The sequence below is a fragment of the Larimichthys crocea genome, chromosome III (genome assembly GCF_000972845.2).
Source record: "Larimichthys crocea isolate SSNF chromosome III, L_crocea_2.0, whole genome shotgun sequence".
Classification (NCBI taxonomy): domain Eukaryota; kingdom Metazoa; phylum Chordata; class Actinopteri; family Sciaenidae; genus Larimichthys; species Larimichthys crocea.
The window spans coordinates 8,602,116-8,618,457 of record NC_040013.1 but is presented as its reverse complement, the minus strand read 5'-3'; the positions used below and the strand labels follow the sequence as shown (position 1 = coordinate 8,618,457).

At 40.1% G+C, this 16,342-nt stretch overlaps 1 protein-coding gene across 27 annotated transcripts in view; it reads left to right on the top strand.

Moving 5' to 3' along the window:
- LOC109136709 (protein tyrosine phosphatase receptor type D) overlaps positions 1 to 16,342 on the top strand; it is a 336,090-nt gene that overhangs the window by 128,100 nt on the left and 191,648 nt on the right. For all 27 annotated transcript variants that reach the window (XM_027274799.1, XM_027274793.1, XM_027274761.1 and 24 more), the window contains exons 5-6: positions 4,333 to 4,405; positions 7,833 to 7,944. The gene's annotated coding sequence lies outside the window, so the exon portion shown is untranslated. The remainder of the gene's footprint in view (positions 1 to 4,332; positions 4,406 to 7,832; positions 7,945 to 16,342) is intronic.

Sequence of the window (16,342 nt, the reverse complement as noted above, 5' to 3'; positions counted from 1 at the left end):
AAACCGAACCTCCTCTCGCTTTCTGTCTACCACGCACTCTCCCTCGCTCCCGTCTCTGCACTGACAGCATGCTTATCCCGTTGTGTTGATGAGATATTTGAACGATTAACATTATGCATGCTGAGCAGATTATGATAGCCTTTGGGGAGGAGCAGTTTCAGCGTGATGGAAAGTTTTTCGGTGTGAAACTCTGCTGATAAGAGGGCTTTGACTGCAGACAAGGAAAAAGGTACCGCACAAAGATGAAGTCTGTACTCACTTATTCTTCGTCGCTGCAGCAGCAGCCTTCCACAGTCTTCAATCTGAGAGAAAGATGGGGAGAAATTTCAGTTTGCTTGAGAACTATATCTGTCTATCGTACTTGTGTGCAGAAGACAAAACTTGGCTGTGGAAAGAAACACTGCTATTTATAAAAGGATTAGCAAATACATTAAGGAGAGGAGGGACGCCAAATGCTAGTTTTAAAAATAAAGCATCGACACATGCCCAATTTTCACTCCAACTATGCACATAACTCATAAGTAAAAGTTGCTTCTTCAAAAACAGTGACTTTCAGAATTTGTATCTTTGAGTTTGGATGGCATGAGACAGCTCACATTGCAAATGTGATACCCTGTCAACATCAGCCTGACTACCGCAAACGTATGCAAATGTGTCTAAAATATCAAACCTCCTCCCACCCAAAGCATATCTTTTTTTGGGTTGCATGACGCCAATTCTGAATAGACATATGATGTACTATATAACTAATTCCATCTACGTCTGACAGTGACGCTACCCTATGCCACTGAGGCAGCTGTTGGTACAGAGATAGAGGGGGGGGAAGCGAAAGGCAGATCACTTCCCAAATGCTCATTTTTAGCTGGCTTGTTTGGGCACAGCGCACCAGAGCTGACGAGCTGAGCACAGAGTTTTTGACACAATGGTGTCAAACTCGGGACTGTGATGTTCAGCTCGCACAAGTGAATAGCATCGCACCTGCTGGCAACATGCAGACACAGACACAAACAGACTGTTCGCGTTGCAATTAGTGTGTTTGGGAGTGCTGCGAATCCTAATGACACATTTGCCTTACATTGTTTCATTAAAGAGGCTTTCAGGGAGGCGGCATATGGAATCTATTGGAGGTGCTGAAACAATGTGGTAATGATAGTGTTACTTAGTTACCATTTTTAAAAAGAATATGATACCGTATTGTTGTTTAATTCTGATTAATCATCAGTATAGTTGCTGATCCATAGCTGCTGCTGTAAAGTCTGGAAAGTTTTGTTTCTCCTCTTTGTTTGTGTTCTTGGAAATGATTTAACAGATGGGAACCGCTCTGTTTTCTATGCCATGCTGTGTCAGTGCTGAAAGTTCTTTCTACTTTCTACTGTTTCAAAGGTAGAAAATATACAAACTTAAATCAAGCTATGATTACAATGAATGTAAGAATTGGCGTGAGTCTAATCGTTGTATTATGTGAACAGTGGGTCTATATTGTGTGTACTGTGAGAGATGCCCCTTGTAGTGATGAGGTCACAGTGAATTAGCACCCGACTTTGCAGTTTCCCCTCAGCTCCACAGAGCGTTTTAAGAGCTCACAGGTCATTGCTGGTGTTTTATGGCCTGCAGTTTGACCGCTCTCATCAACCCTTGTTTCTGGAGGCAGCAGGCAGCCAAACAAGCAACTCGCTGCTAAACACTGAGAGGCGTATTTAGCAGCAAGTTGGTGGAGACCAAAACAGAACAAAAAGGATTGTGTTTGTATATTGTATACTTGCATTTGCCGGGGGGGCCTTAAAGATAAATACTAAATGGCAAATACTTCCACTAACCCAGGTTTATATGGTAATCATATTTGCATTAGTTTTTTGCCCCCAGGGGATAAAAAAAAAAGAAGTTAATTTCAGCTGTCTAAAATCTAAATTAAATATTTCATTGACTTTTTATAGTTTTGCCATGAAAATAATTGGGTGCACTATGATGTGTGTAAACTGGCAGCTAATACATGATTGGCATTCAAGTTGCCACGGTGTTACCTAAAAAGTACATGAGTACTACCCCAACTTTTATGTAGTATTCAGTATTCAATACTGAGCTTCATTTGTAACTGGACAATATATGTGTTGACATTTCTAAAGTATCAGATGACACTTTTTTTCACAGGCTTCAAGCTGGTTTTACAGTGGTCTCGCAATAAACATTGAACTCACCCTCCACGCTACAGTCCATTTCCTGTGCTGTTTATACAAGCCCGATGGCGCCATAATTCCTATGCTTTGCCAGCAGCAAAGTGCGTTGTAAATTACCAGTCATTTATGACTGGGTGTGATATTCCCGGCATTCAATCAGGGCGCTGAAAAAACATAAACAAATAAGGATTACATTTTTTTCTAAGTGCTCCCACTTGACTGGCATTTTAAAAGTCGTGTATGGGTAAATGCTATCTTCACCTCCACCTCAACATTCTGGTGGTTTTATGAGTCGAGCTGGTGTCTCTGTTGGTTACTGTTCAGGGGAAGGTCATAAACGGACGATTTATGTCGGAAGTGCAGCCAGGAATGCTGATGCTACTGTCAGAGAGCAGAGATACTGTCTGGTTTGACTCACATTTAATGGAAACTGTAAAGTCCACAACTGCATGTCCTAACTCATGCACATAACAGTGTGTGCTCACACAGAGAGGGAGTTAACATAACTAGCAGACAGGAGATATACAGTAGAATGGTCTACGAAGATAGATGGAGGATAACTTTGCTCCGTGTAACACTAGAAGCAGGTTTCACACTTTCAGCATCTTACATCACATTTCAAGTCTAATTTGAGGTCTAAGTGCACCGAATGTGCCGCCAGCACTAAACTTAATCGTCATAGTGAGAAATGAAAACACTTCATTAGCTCTCAGTCTTCCAGTGGTGTCTGCACTTCTGGAAAATATTATTCCATGCAAACACATGACTTGCAACACGGTCTCACAATGAGATGAGTGCGACAGTTTTCAATAACACAACACCAGCTAAGATGATGCTACATTGATTACTGCACCACCTACTTTTTCACAGCAGCTATCTGGACTTTTAGGCCGCCGTTGTTAAATTATGGGCATTTTAATTGCTATAGACAGGGTCCATTAGCATAGCTTCTTGGGTGGCCATGGCCATGTTTCTCTAAATCATTAAGCTAATTATACAAGCTAATTAATCAGTATGCTTGGAATGGGCCGCGTGAGCAGGCACTGCTCTTTGTTGCCTTGCATAATGAAAGGAGTCCATTTTTAGATAGGGAAAATGAAGGAGGGGAGGCGGAAAGAAACTTTGATGTCGAAAGTAAACATATGATTTTTGCATATCAAGTGCTTTAGCGAACCAGGGAGAAAAAAAAGTAGTGAAGTAGCATTATAAATGCAAAAAGTCAAGCTAGATTCATATTTGTTTTGCTTTGAAGATGCAGGATACTGCATGGGGACAGCAGACAGCAGAGGTAGTGTGCTCCACGGTGTCCAACAACCAATTATCACAGTCATTGTCATGCAAGACAAACAGTGGCAGAGATCTGTCAGTCTGCGGCGCTGTGATGATTGGGAGGACAGTCGAACAATTCCAAAAATGTGCACTTCTTCCATTATGGAAGCTGGTTTGGTCTTAGAAATGTAGAAGGTAAACATGGGGGACGGTTAATACTGATATATGTGTGTGTGTGTGTGTGCCTGTTAAAGCATGTCTGTGTATTCTCAAGAATGAAGAGGACCTCTATACTCCTCGGACATCATTTAGGGTCTCTTGCCAGCCTATTATTTTCCAGTCATCAATCTAAACCCAGCGACTGACAAACTCAATTAAGGTTCTATGTATGTGTACTGTATGGTTATCACTGGGCATGTATTTGTGTGTGTGTGTGTGTACGTCAGCCACGTATTCATGCTTTCTTGCACACAACTAAGGGTGTACGAGCGCGAGTCGCTGTCAGAAATTATTACTTACAAGCAGACATAACCAAACATCCTGCTATCCTGTCTTCAGTATGCGGTGGAGACACTGTCAGCGTTCAGGCAGGAGTCTATTTTTAGAAGCTCTCATTATGCACAACGAAAAAAAAAAAAATCACCTCCTCAAAGTGCACGGAGCTTGCTTACAAAACCTAATGGGACTATGCTGATAACCCAGTAACGCTTAGTGGCTACAGCGTGTGCCGGTTTACGCTTGTTTCCATACATTTCAATATGTGATTATGTACGCAAACTTAGCGCTGATTGACAGCACAGAGGTCTAAGTGTTTAGTTGTGAATGAACAATGACAAAAGACACTAAACCATGACTCATTCTGATCTCTCTATCTTTTTTTTCCCTCTAGGGATATTCTGAGGAGTTCTCTTCTTTCATCACTCTGGTCCGAAGCAGCAATTGCAATAGATTATTCCAAACTGGTAAGATCCACCTTCCTTGAAATTGTGTTATTTAATAAAACACTCCATCTATGACAATCAACGGTGACCAGAATCCTATTTTCAGTGTTCAGCTGCCAACAATTTAATAATGTCAACCCATAGAAATCAAATTAAGGGTCAAACAACTAAATGTTGTTAGTATAGATGAATGTAACTAAAGAATACATGTCTTCACATGATCTATCGGTCAGTCACGGTAAACTGGTTTCATGACTGCATGACTTTTATTATCAGATATGAGAAAAAAAATCCTCCAGCTTGGCAAACAAGTTAGGTTTGATTTCCTGTTGTTTTTTTTAAGCATGACGTTAAATATAGAACCACGAATGGCCTTTTCAATAGCTGTGTTTACAGTATTAATACAGCGTCCAGCTTTAATCACATTGCAAACAGTTGACCATCGTTTTTCCTCATAGACAATTACAGATCAATACCACAGATGGTGTTGTTTTGCTACTGTACTGGACGGATGCCTAATTGCTTGAGACATATCTGGTATTGCTCGGTCTAGCATAATGACACACATAAAGCATGCTAATGGTGCCCTCTGGAGTACAGGAATCTCTACTGCTGCTGCCGCCGCTCTGCTGAGCTGTCCTCCCATTAAAGCTGTGTAGATGACGTATTCCATTCACGGCCCTCACGGCATTTTGATAGAGGACTGACAGGTGCTTTTAGCACATTGTGATTGTCTGAGTACACGAACACACGGAGACTTCTTGAAAAAAGAAAACAAAAAGCCAACAATAAACTAGTTACAGGAGATGACCCAGATACAAACACACTAAAATTGTTGTCACAAGAATGTAATGATATCATTTCTCTGTCGTGATTTCACACTGCAGCACAAATGCTCTTCTATACTGAAACAAATCAACATGTCTCAAATTAAATAAATGACCTCCAGGACTAACTGATTTCCAATTATTGTAAATCATAATAATGTTCTAGTTAAGATAATTAAAAGTGCAGTCCATGTCCGCTGGTGCCAGCATGGACTTGCCCTCTATCACACTGCTGTTTTTTTTACATCAATAAGTGGTGCTGTGGTTTTCCCCAAAGGGCTTGCGGGTGCAGCTGTAATTGGAGCGTTTGTGTTGCTGCAAGTTACTGTTCCCTGGCCAGTAACCAGAACATTCCTCCTCTATGTCCACAGGATTTACAATGAACTTATCAAATGCACCTGCAACACGAGTTTTGCCGCGTGCTATTTTGAGACAGAATTATGCCAGTACTGTCTCGTTATTGGGACATGGCCCCTGCTTTTATTTCCTGTACTTACTGGCAGCCTCAAATATAATCCCAAGTGTGTTAAATGGCTGTGTGTGTGTATATCCTACAAGGCAATGATGCTTTTCACTCAGAGCGTTTCACACATATGATGCCCTCTTGTCCCTTGCGGCAATTACTGTGAAAATTTGCCAAAATTTGTTGGGAGGCTCAGGTGACAAAGTGATTGAAATTAAAGATGACAGCGACAAATGTAGCTTCAGTGTGAAGGCAAGACAAAAACAGTTAAGTAGAGACAAGCGAGTTAGACTAACTTTGTGCCTGAAGTATTGTAAATGACAGCGGCAAAATTGTCACTACCGCCGAGCCTGTTGGAGGCCATTTGAATGTCCTGTTCAAGAACCATTAAGCCATTAAATTTAAATTGAATCTACTGTTTCTTCACGGGAGAAACCCTTAAAAAATGCTTGTTAAAATCACGTTGTGGTGCATTTTTTTCCCCAGAGAACAGTGGGTACATAGGTGCCCTACACCTGTCAGATGGAGTTGTGTTATATAAAGCAGAATTCGCAGCAGTAGCAGGTGACCTGGTTTAGAATAGCAGCAGCCAAAAAAAAAAAAAACTTTCCAAAGTATACTTCCTAAAACTGCTTACAATAAATGAAATGTGACCTGTTAACAGTGAGAAATGATATCTTTTTACAGCAAAGGCCATTTGTAATTTAGAAAAAAAGGTTTAGTGCCACAAACCATAACACATTACTGCTGATTTGAATGATGACTCCTAATATCAAAATAGCTTTATACTCTATAAAGTATATTTTGGCCTTCCATTGGGATGTGTGGTATGACCTAACTGATTACTGGTCCATCCTGCTATCTAAAAGGGTCACTGTACCCGATATGATTGTGTTTCCATACTTCTTCAGTTTGATATATTGGGTTATGGGCTTGCAAAAAAAGTGTGTGTATGTGTGTGCATCTAAGCATGTGTTATGGGCCGGCCCCGGCTGTGATGATTTATTATACCGCTTGAAGGGACTTGTACTTTCATGAGGTCACATGAGTAACATGGCAGTCAGGCATAGCACACTGTTCTCTTTGGCCCTGCTGGCGATATTAAGGCATGCCAAAAAAAACAGCTAAAACTGATTCCAGTTCGCACGTATACAGGTACACGGCTAAGTATATATTCATTGCGCACACACCTACTGGCACGCAGACCTATGCGCACACGCGCACAAACAAAATCAAATACAGTAATCCAGGCTTAATGCTGCTTTATCACCTGCACAGGAGGCAAACGTTATGCAAATGCTCATAAGCTATTCCAAAGGCATGTCAGATTTAGGCCGGTCTTTAATGTCTTTTGAGAGGTTAGTTCTATGCAAATGCAGCCCCGTGACGAAACGCTAAAGATATTTTTCTAATACCACTAAGGTGGTGCCACGAGATGCAAAGTGGAGTCTTTTAGATTGACCTTGGATGATTATTTTGAGCTATAGGACTTTATGGATAGCACCACCATCATTTAGTTTTTTCTTTCTTTTTTTTTTTGCAAACACCAGGCAAATAGTTTATTCAGTTCATGTTCAGTTAGCAGTTAAGTGAATTCATATAGCTAAAGTCTGTCATCTTTATAACTACAGTCAAATCTGCCAAATGACGGCAATCTGCAAAATGGGGCTGCAGTCTGCTGAGTTTTCATTTTACAGCTTTGGTCTTCTTATATTCACTCTCATGTGTCTTTTGTCATATTTTGTGAAACATCAAAAGAAGAAAAAGAAACAGCACAATGCATCTCGATGAAAAGAAAAAAAGGACAAAATGAACATATCAAATGTGACATATTTGTTTGTGCTTTCTCCCATAAGTATCCTATTGACTGTTCGCTGCAGCAGAAAACAGTCTCTGGAAAAACATGCTAATATTAGAAATACATCTAATCCACTGATTTCTTTTTGCTTTCAAAAGATGGAATAAGCCTCCCAGACAAGCAGTGTGTTGCTGCCAGTTGATTTTGGTCACGTTATTGAGAGAAAAGTAGAAACACATTACAGTCTTTCCCGTTTGTATTATCAGTGTGTGTATGTTTTAAACCAAGCTTTGTGTCATATTTTCTGTTCAGCTGTTTAAGATGAAAACCTTATCCTATTGTCGTTTTGTCGTCTCCTAGGTGGGGGCAAAGGGGGCATTAACTTTGAGTGGTGGTGTCGGCGAGTTAATACAGCAGCATTGGGCAGCATGTTGGCACCTGCATGAACCCGAGAAAGGAGCCTCATTTCTTGGTGAGTAGGACAAGTGTTCTTTCAATTTCAAACATAAACAAAATCCATAGGCCAGCTGTTTTCCTCAGACAAGGTTTCCCATAATAAACTCGAAAATTTCCGCTGGCTCATTTAGTAATTACTTTATCTCATTAATTCTTGAGGAAAAAAAGGAGCTTTATTGCAAAACAAGCGGCAGCGTATCTGTCTTCATTTTAAGCTTTTAATATGAGAAAAGCAGCTTTCAGAATAAATTGGAACAGCATTTTGACTGAAAAACAGTCCACAGACCATCCGCTGAGCCTTTTTCAAACCAAACCAAAGTTTTTTTACCATCCGCTGAGCCTTTTTCAAACCAAACCAAAGTTTTTTTTTCTTCTTGTTTTTAATTGAGATATAGCCTTTGATCTTCAGAATCATTAAAAAAAAGATTTTGATTTTGTACATGAGACAGGCATGTATTTAACTGAAAAAAAATCTGTAAAGATTGTTTTAATCATCATTTTCTATCCATGCACCCGTCTTTGAGAAAAAATACTTTTTTTTTTTTTTTACTGCCAGAAGTGAAAATCCCTCTGAAATAAATTAACATCAGAATCTAACAAGTTTCATAAAAGTGGTGGCAAAAATGGAACCAGATTTGGACCAACATCATTAGCATCCGAATGTGAAAATATGTAATACGATAGCAATATGCTGCTAATCTCTAACATACTAATCTACCCCACCTTTAACTAGAGTTGCATGATACCCAAGGTACCCCGCGGTGCAAAATCGTAACGGTTCCTACTATACTAGAAATTCTACACAACGGTACTACCATGGATTACTATACTACTGGTGCCAGTTTGCGCTACATAACGGCCGCCTCTACTCTCCTCCCGGGTTCTCACTGAAACAAATACATCGCGGTTCATAAAAAATAATAATAAAAAAGGCCGCAGTATCACGATAATACCCGGAACCGTGATACTTTGTCTGGTATAGTATCGTGGTTACTCATTTTGGTACTCTACTTTAAACCCACATTACGATAAAACGTCTCTATTAAGTTATAGAGAGTTAGCCTTTTGGGACTAAGCCTTGTGCAAAAAATAGAACTCCTTTTGTATAAAAAGATTCATGGGGCTCAGAGGGACAAACAGGTAATTTTGATGTGAAATTAGATTTGAAGCTGATGACAAGAAAGTACATAGTTGTGTGTCATCAGCATAGTTGGTGTTTTCAGTACGTCATAAGGAGCATGGAAATGTTAAGGGGAAGCCAAACAGAAAAGCCCTGTTGAACGTCACATTGAATATTAAAATTTTTAAACTTTCAACTTTCATTTCAAAGGAGAACTTCATTACAAATTAAAAATTCAAAGTTATATTAATCAAGGTTTTAGCGCTCTATAATTACACTCCAGAATCCCTTCATATCATTTTACGTCTGCGCTTCATTAAGTGTCTCGCGTCTTTAAGAGAGCACCATCATTAGCAACAATGTGTTGAATCAAAAAACTTTTTTTTCCTCTCCTTGCCTTCATTAAACTCCTCCACTTTTAATTTTTTTTTTTCCCCCCACCAAATTTTGAAGCGTTTCAATTTTGTGTGAAGTCTCTGTGAAGAAGGAGCAAAAATACATTGTATTGACGCAACAGAACCAAATAACAAGATGGGGGGTGAGGCTAATCAAAGACAGGGCTAATCAAGAACAAAGCAGACAAACAACAGACATTTACTCTGTGGAGAGTTCAAACACAAAGAACATAAGACACATAACAAGCTCATTGGCAGTGCTGACCATCAGCATTATTGAATTATACAATTACCACCTCTGTGATTTACTTTTGCCTGAGAACTGAAAATGCAGACACAGGAGTAAATTCAGGCATTAATAACATTAGAAAATATATAAAGTTTAAGCTAGAGCCACATATATCATTCCAAGCAGACAGAATATGATCACGGGACAAAGTCTTAAGGATTGTTTCCCAGATTTAACTAAAGTCTACAATACTAAAACCTGTTCTCAGAAGAGAAAATCCCTGCCTTGGGCCTGTGCGATGATGTAGCTGAGGAAATACATTCAGCAGGGTATAAATATTGCACGGTGAGTACATGGAAGGCTTTTTGCCCGATGAATTATTACAAAGTCCAGTGGCTTTATGCCAGCCTCAGAGTATATCTTGCTCAACCTCACCCTGCAATAAGCTGTGGCTGGGGAATTGTGGTTATAGGCACGCCACAAATAACTACCAACGATACCAGAAATCCATCATGCTCATCCCACATGTTGGGTGCTTACACTTGAGTGCATTCAACATCAGCCGGTTAGTGCAAACACACACACACACACAACAGAAAATTACATCTCACAGTGATTGTACCTTATAAACTTGCTTGTTTGATTGGCTGATTGCCTTTGAGGCCTGAGTCAGGACAGGAAAGCCTTCCAAATATACTAAAGTGTATATAATAAATTCTATTTTTACATTTCCTCCGTTAACACTGTGTGGAAGTGTTTTGTCAGGAGGCAGGACTGAGAGGGAAAATGTTTACCCGAATATTCACCTCCAGGATGCTTTGATAGATGGTTCATCTCCCAACAGAGTAAACCCGTGCCAACTCCTCGTGCTCACTCTTAGAACGGCGAATCTGGATGAACGATGACGAGTCTATTCGCTCGACATCGGTAGAACAAGCTTTTGAAATTAGTCCATCTTCTGCTTTTTTTTTTTTTTTCTCTTCTCCTGCTCAATCACTTTTCATTTGCACGAGATAATCATGTAACTCAGCCGAGCATGAAGTTAATGGTTAATACATCAGATTGTACCCAATACAATGAGAATAAAAGAAGATCAAAATAAGCATCTAAATGGGAAAGGACTTTCGGCTTGGTGCGCTGCATTGTCGAACCAAAGCGATGTCAGGCAGGTTGTGTCTTTTGGTGATTAGCTAAAAAAGAAAAAAAAAAATCCTCAGAGTGCTGACGTGTTTCTTTTGAAAACTGCTTCTCTGAAAAAAGACAGATATGCTCAGGAAAATGGATCAAATCTGTTTTATGTCAGATAGCAGCTAGGGGTTTCCCAGGGTGAATCTGCTAAGCCACAAACAGACAGGATTACAGATTGAAGTACTGGCCATAGTAGATCAGGAAAATACAAAATAAAGGCAGATATTAAATGGTGACAACTTATGATAACCTACAACTTACTTATTTAAACACTGTGCATACTTCTACACTGTGCACCGAGTTCTTCAGACACACAAATTTATAACCTTCCCTAATTTGTTGTAATAAAAGTGCTAATTCTTTAACATTACATTGCTATTGTGATTATGAGGAAACAAGCATAGAGAATTAATTTTATTTCCCCTGCAAAGGAGGAATCATTTTTGCAGCTGAGCCGAGCCCACCGCGTGTGTTTAATGAAATGCACGGATTTATCTCAAGGCACTATGGATGAGGTATTTAAGTCTTGTGCATATTTCATGACCGTTAACTGCACACCGGCTGCTCATTAGTCGTGTGACAGGTAATGGTTCTGGTGCCTTTTTGAAATGCATTAAAAAAAGATCTCACTCTGAAGCCCACAAACACAAGCTCCTGTGCATGAAGGCATACAGGGAAAAATTTAAATAAAAAAAAGCACTAATGGGGCAAAAATAGACATGATTAATTATATCATTCTGCATTCCATATCATATTGCAAACATTTATGGTAAACGTCCTCGTGGCAAAAGCAAGCGTTATGATCCATTTAATTAAAACCTCGGCATACTTAATCCGATTACAATCCCCAAAAGGAATGAAAGAGGAATGTTTATACACGTTCTTGGTATCAGACTTACAGGGGATGGCTATTTTAGCAAGTTGTGAATTATCAATACAAATCCTGGTTTTGAATTCAATCATCAAATGTGCAGGATATATAGGTAGGTGGCAGTTTTTTTCAGTCAAATGGTGATTTCTGCCAACCTTTACTTTATTCAGTGTCACACAACCACAAGATGGTGCTGTGCATCACCGTTTGTGCTGTCCGACTCAAACTCGAGAGACTCCATCTGAGGCGATTTGCCTCCCATCATTAGTGATTGGCTTCTATTCATTTTGACTTTCTATAGCCTCATAGACATACATGTAGATACTAAATAAACATACAGAGTCACATCTGTTTATCCATATATATTTTGTATGTATACAAAATGCATGTATATATATATTAATTTAGCTTACTTTACGTTATCTAAGAATACAAATCTTTGTAGTGCGTGCACAAGTTTAAATTCAGTGTTTATTGACATCATTCTTAAACATATCTACTGGAAAAGATCATTCTAATTTTAACTTTCAAAGAGACAGAGTATTCTCAGTACAGACTGAGAGAGGAGGGATGCAAACCAACAACCATTCACAACAGACAGAATAGCTTTGTGTGTGTGTGTGACGCTTTAGATTCACAGACATACAGTGGGCATAATTACAGTGAATGACAATCTTTAAAAGGAATTACATAGATGCATACACTGTATCCGAGAGGAGTCATGATAATAGAAATAGTATGCTTTGAAATTATAGTAAAATCCAGTAGATGGCAGTCTGTCAATACAGAATATTTCCACCCACTTCGTCCTCACACCCACAGTTGCTCTTGTAGGTGTGCCTCTTATCATCAGGAGAGGTCCCTTTACTTGCAATGTCCCCTGCGCGGTATGACGGGTGACTGCAAAGTGACAGCGCAGATGAACTTTTATTGCTGCTGTAACGAAGTGCACGAGTTATGTGGATGTGAAAAGAAAAAGAAGAGCACATGGATTAACGCCTGCATGATAAAGCCACACACACCTCTGCAGTGTTTTTCCTTCCTTCATTTTCCCCTCTTATATCTCTCGAACCCCCCCCATCTCTTCCACTTGTGCAAAGCCGGATAGCGTCACCACCAACCTCACGCGTGCACACACACACCCACCCATCCTGCATCACACACACACACACACACACACACAAATACACACACACCTCCTCGCCATCTGTCTGTGCAGCGGCCCGTGTCTCTGGCACTGGGAGCAGTTGGGAGCAAGCGAGTGAAAGAGAAAGTGTCTCTTGGCTCTGTAGTCCTGAATCTCACTTCCTTCTCTTCTTTCTCCTGCTGTGCCGTTGTCTATCAAACGGTCTCACGACATCACGCTGCCCGCCGATGGGCCCTCCCCCTACCAATCGTAACACCTATACTTGATGCCATTTGGAGAACAATCAAATTCTCTCCTTGCTTGGAACCCTTATGAGCAACAGAGATGGAGGATGTGTGCTCTGTGTTTTTCAGTGATTTCGCTTGGCGGTTATGAGAGCTCATTTCAGCTCAGTTCATTAACTGCGGGGTACACATTTCCTCGCAAATGTTAAAGCCTACAACTCAACAAGAGGAAAAATAAACATGCTTGATTAACTTATGTATTAGGCGTTTCAAATGAATGCCGCAGAAGGCAGAATTACACTCACCATTTCTCGGGAGGCAAAAATATAAAATAAAAGAAACTGCCTCTCTGCATATGACGGAGTGATCGCACTCAATCTGGACGTTGCTTTACAGATATCATAACCTCTCTAGAAGTTGTGAGCCTGGCTTTTAGTTTATCAAGGATGCAAATTGAATATACACTATGTGCACACAACAGAATGAGAAAAGTCTGGACACATACAGGTGATTCTCTGTCATCAAGACTGTTTTTCCACTGAACGAGATTTCCTTCCTTTCAGTGAATTTTCATAACCATGCGGCTTTACAAAGAGCTTTGTAGGCAGCTTAAGTAATTTGAACAAAAACGCGTTCCCTCTCTCTCTCTCTCTCAATCTCCTCCATTCAGACAGCAAGCAAAAGTGCCGGTGCTATATTCAAACCGGAGTGATAAGAAATGGCAGCTATCAGCAGGCGGTTTGGGAGCCGCATATGACTGTTATTGTATGTGTCTATATAAAAAAAATTGATTTATGTGGCTGCTATCACTTAGCAGGCGCAATATGTGGATGAATATGGGCTAATATAATATTATGGAATGGCTGAGAGGGTTAAGGAAAGGGCCAGGTGCTGCCTCAAGGTGAAAAAAGTATGATCAAAGTCCAAAGATATATATAAAGACACATCACTAAAGCAATGTGAGAAGTGCCTACTTACTGCATATGCAGGAGGGACACTATATAGGTTTATACAATCTAATCATGTTCATGGACGTCACATTCTATATTTAGCTTTCAACTACATGACGGCACTTTCTATTTGAAAAACAAAATGTTTTAAATATTGTATATCACAAGAATAATGGACTGTTTTAAAGTTTTTGGTGTATGAAGGCAGGGTGAACCTTATGTGTGAGTTTTTTCTGACAATATTAATATTTTTTTTTGACCCTCTTCTTCAAACACTATCCCCCAAAAGTAACAGAATAATATAGGATTGGTTTAACTCATTTCATTATCTCAAAGAGACAAAACACGAAGAATTTAAGACAGAATTTAAAATATCTTATATATATATCGTATCAAACTAAGTGAATTAGAGTCACAGATTTAAAAAACAAACAAAAAAAAATACAGTTGATACTGTTGCTGCCAGGAATGAGTGAGTTAGGCCTTCATGTGTCACGCTGAAAGAAGTAATGTTTAATCACTTGTATACTCCCATAAAGAGTCTGCTTTTCTCAAAACTGATATATCAATAGTTGATTAGGACAGACAAACAGAGTCAGGACACGATGTTGTCTGCATGTGGCAAATATTAAAGAAAAGAAATATTGCAAGGGAAGGCTGAAGTGAAATATAAATATAGGGTGAGAAAACAAAACAAAAGAAAAAAATCTGCTCTGGCTCTCCCCCCAAAATTAAAACCATCCACCAAAAAGAAAAACAAAATGTAACCCTGCCGCCATTCACCTAATAATTCTTGCACGCCTAATCTATAATGTTCAAACCTAATACATTTATACAATAATGTATACTAGCACTGCATCCACAAGTAAACAAAGTGTGTGTGTGTGCATTTGACTGCAGAAATGTACAAAACCAGAGACCCTTTTTTAAGAGTTTTATTTACATTCTTGTAAACAAATCATAGATCTGAAAAGCTACTTTTTCTGTTATGAATATCGGTCTCTCCCACCCATTAAATGCAGTGCGGAGAAATGGGCTTGGCGGTAGCAAACAGCCTCATGTTTACCCCTTGGCGCAGAGCTGGTGCCATGTCCAGACTTGTAAATCAGGCCCATTGAGGTAGCATAATGCTGATGATTATGACAGCCAGTCGCATGGGAGTGATAGAGGGACGTTGAGTTATGGGCTTGGGGAGGATGCCCAGAACTGAAGAGTCTCACAAATGGAGAAGCACTTTCACCAAAACACAAGTCCCCAGATGGGGACTAATGCTGCAGTTGGCGGCTGTGCCACCCAAATGAGTGCACATTAGCTGCTCCAAACCCACAGAATAGTGAAGTATGTTTGTTTTTTTCTTTTTTATCTCACAGTTCTGACGCTTCTACTCTATTACCGCTAGATAATATTTCAAAAAAACACAGACTGAATAAAAAGCCAAGACACAAAGTATTTTCAAAGTGTTTTGTATTGCGCTGGCATGCCATGCATCACTTAACGAGATGACTTCAGGATGAGAAATGCATTACCGTTCACTGTATTACCAAAGAATGTACTGTTTGCATCCTGTTTACTTCATTCTACTCCCCTTTGCGGATGAACGATCATTCACTCGCATTGATCGTCAGCCATGATAATATAATCAGGCGTAAAGCCTGACAAGGCTGGCCGGTCCAATAGATCAGAGCTGCTGACAGCGGAGCTATGCACAGGTCATAAACCCTCACCTTCCTTGTTTGACCCCACATCAATTTGGCTCTTTCCAATATGAATGCAAATAACAATGCATTTTTGGTGACATGTTTATGGTTATCTCTGTATCTCCGCTCGCTCCGCAGGCTGCCCCTAAATGTGCTGATGTTACCGAGCTAATGGGATTGAAAAAAAAAAAAAAGCTAACCTTATTGCTCACTAGTGGTCAGCTCGCCGCCGCCGCCGCCGCTCCCCCCTCCTCGCCTCCCCCCAAAACGTAAACAAAAGCGTCCACGCGTGCCCTTGCTCTCTCGCACACCTACATGTCCTCCACCCCACTCACTTGTGTATGCATTGCGCTGATAAGTACTGCGGTTCATTTTCCCCATGGCGAAGCACAGTAAAAAACTGGGGAGTAATAATTGCTTTGGGGGGGGGGCGAGACGAGGATGGCTAAATATGCTTGATTGCCTCCTAAGCTTCGGTGCTGTGTAATGAAATATGGCTGCTGCAGACAGGGGCTCCCGTGCGATAGCTTTCTTGTCACTTTCTCACTTGCTTACCCCCCCTCCCTTATTTTATTTATTTATTTTCACCCCTT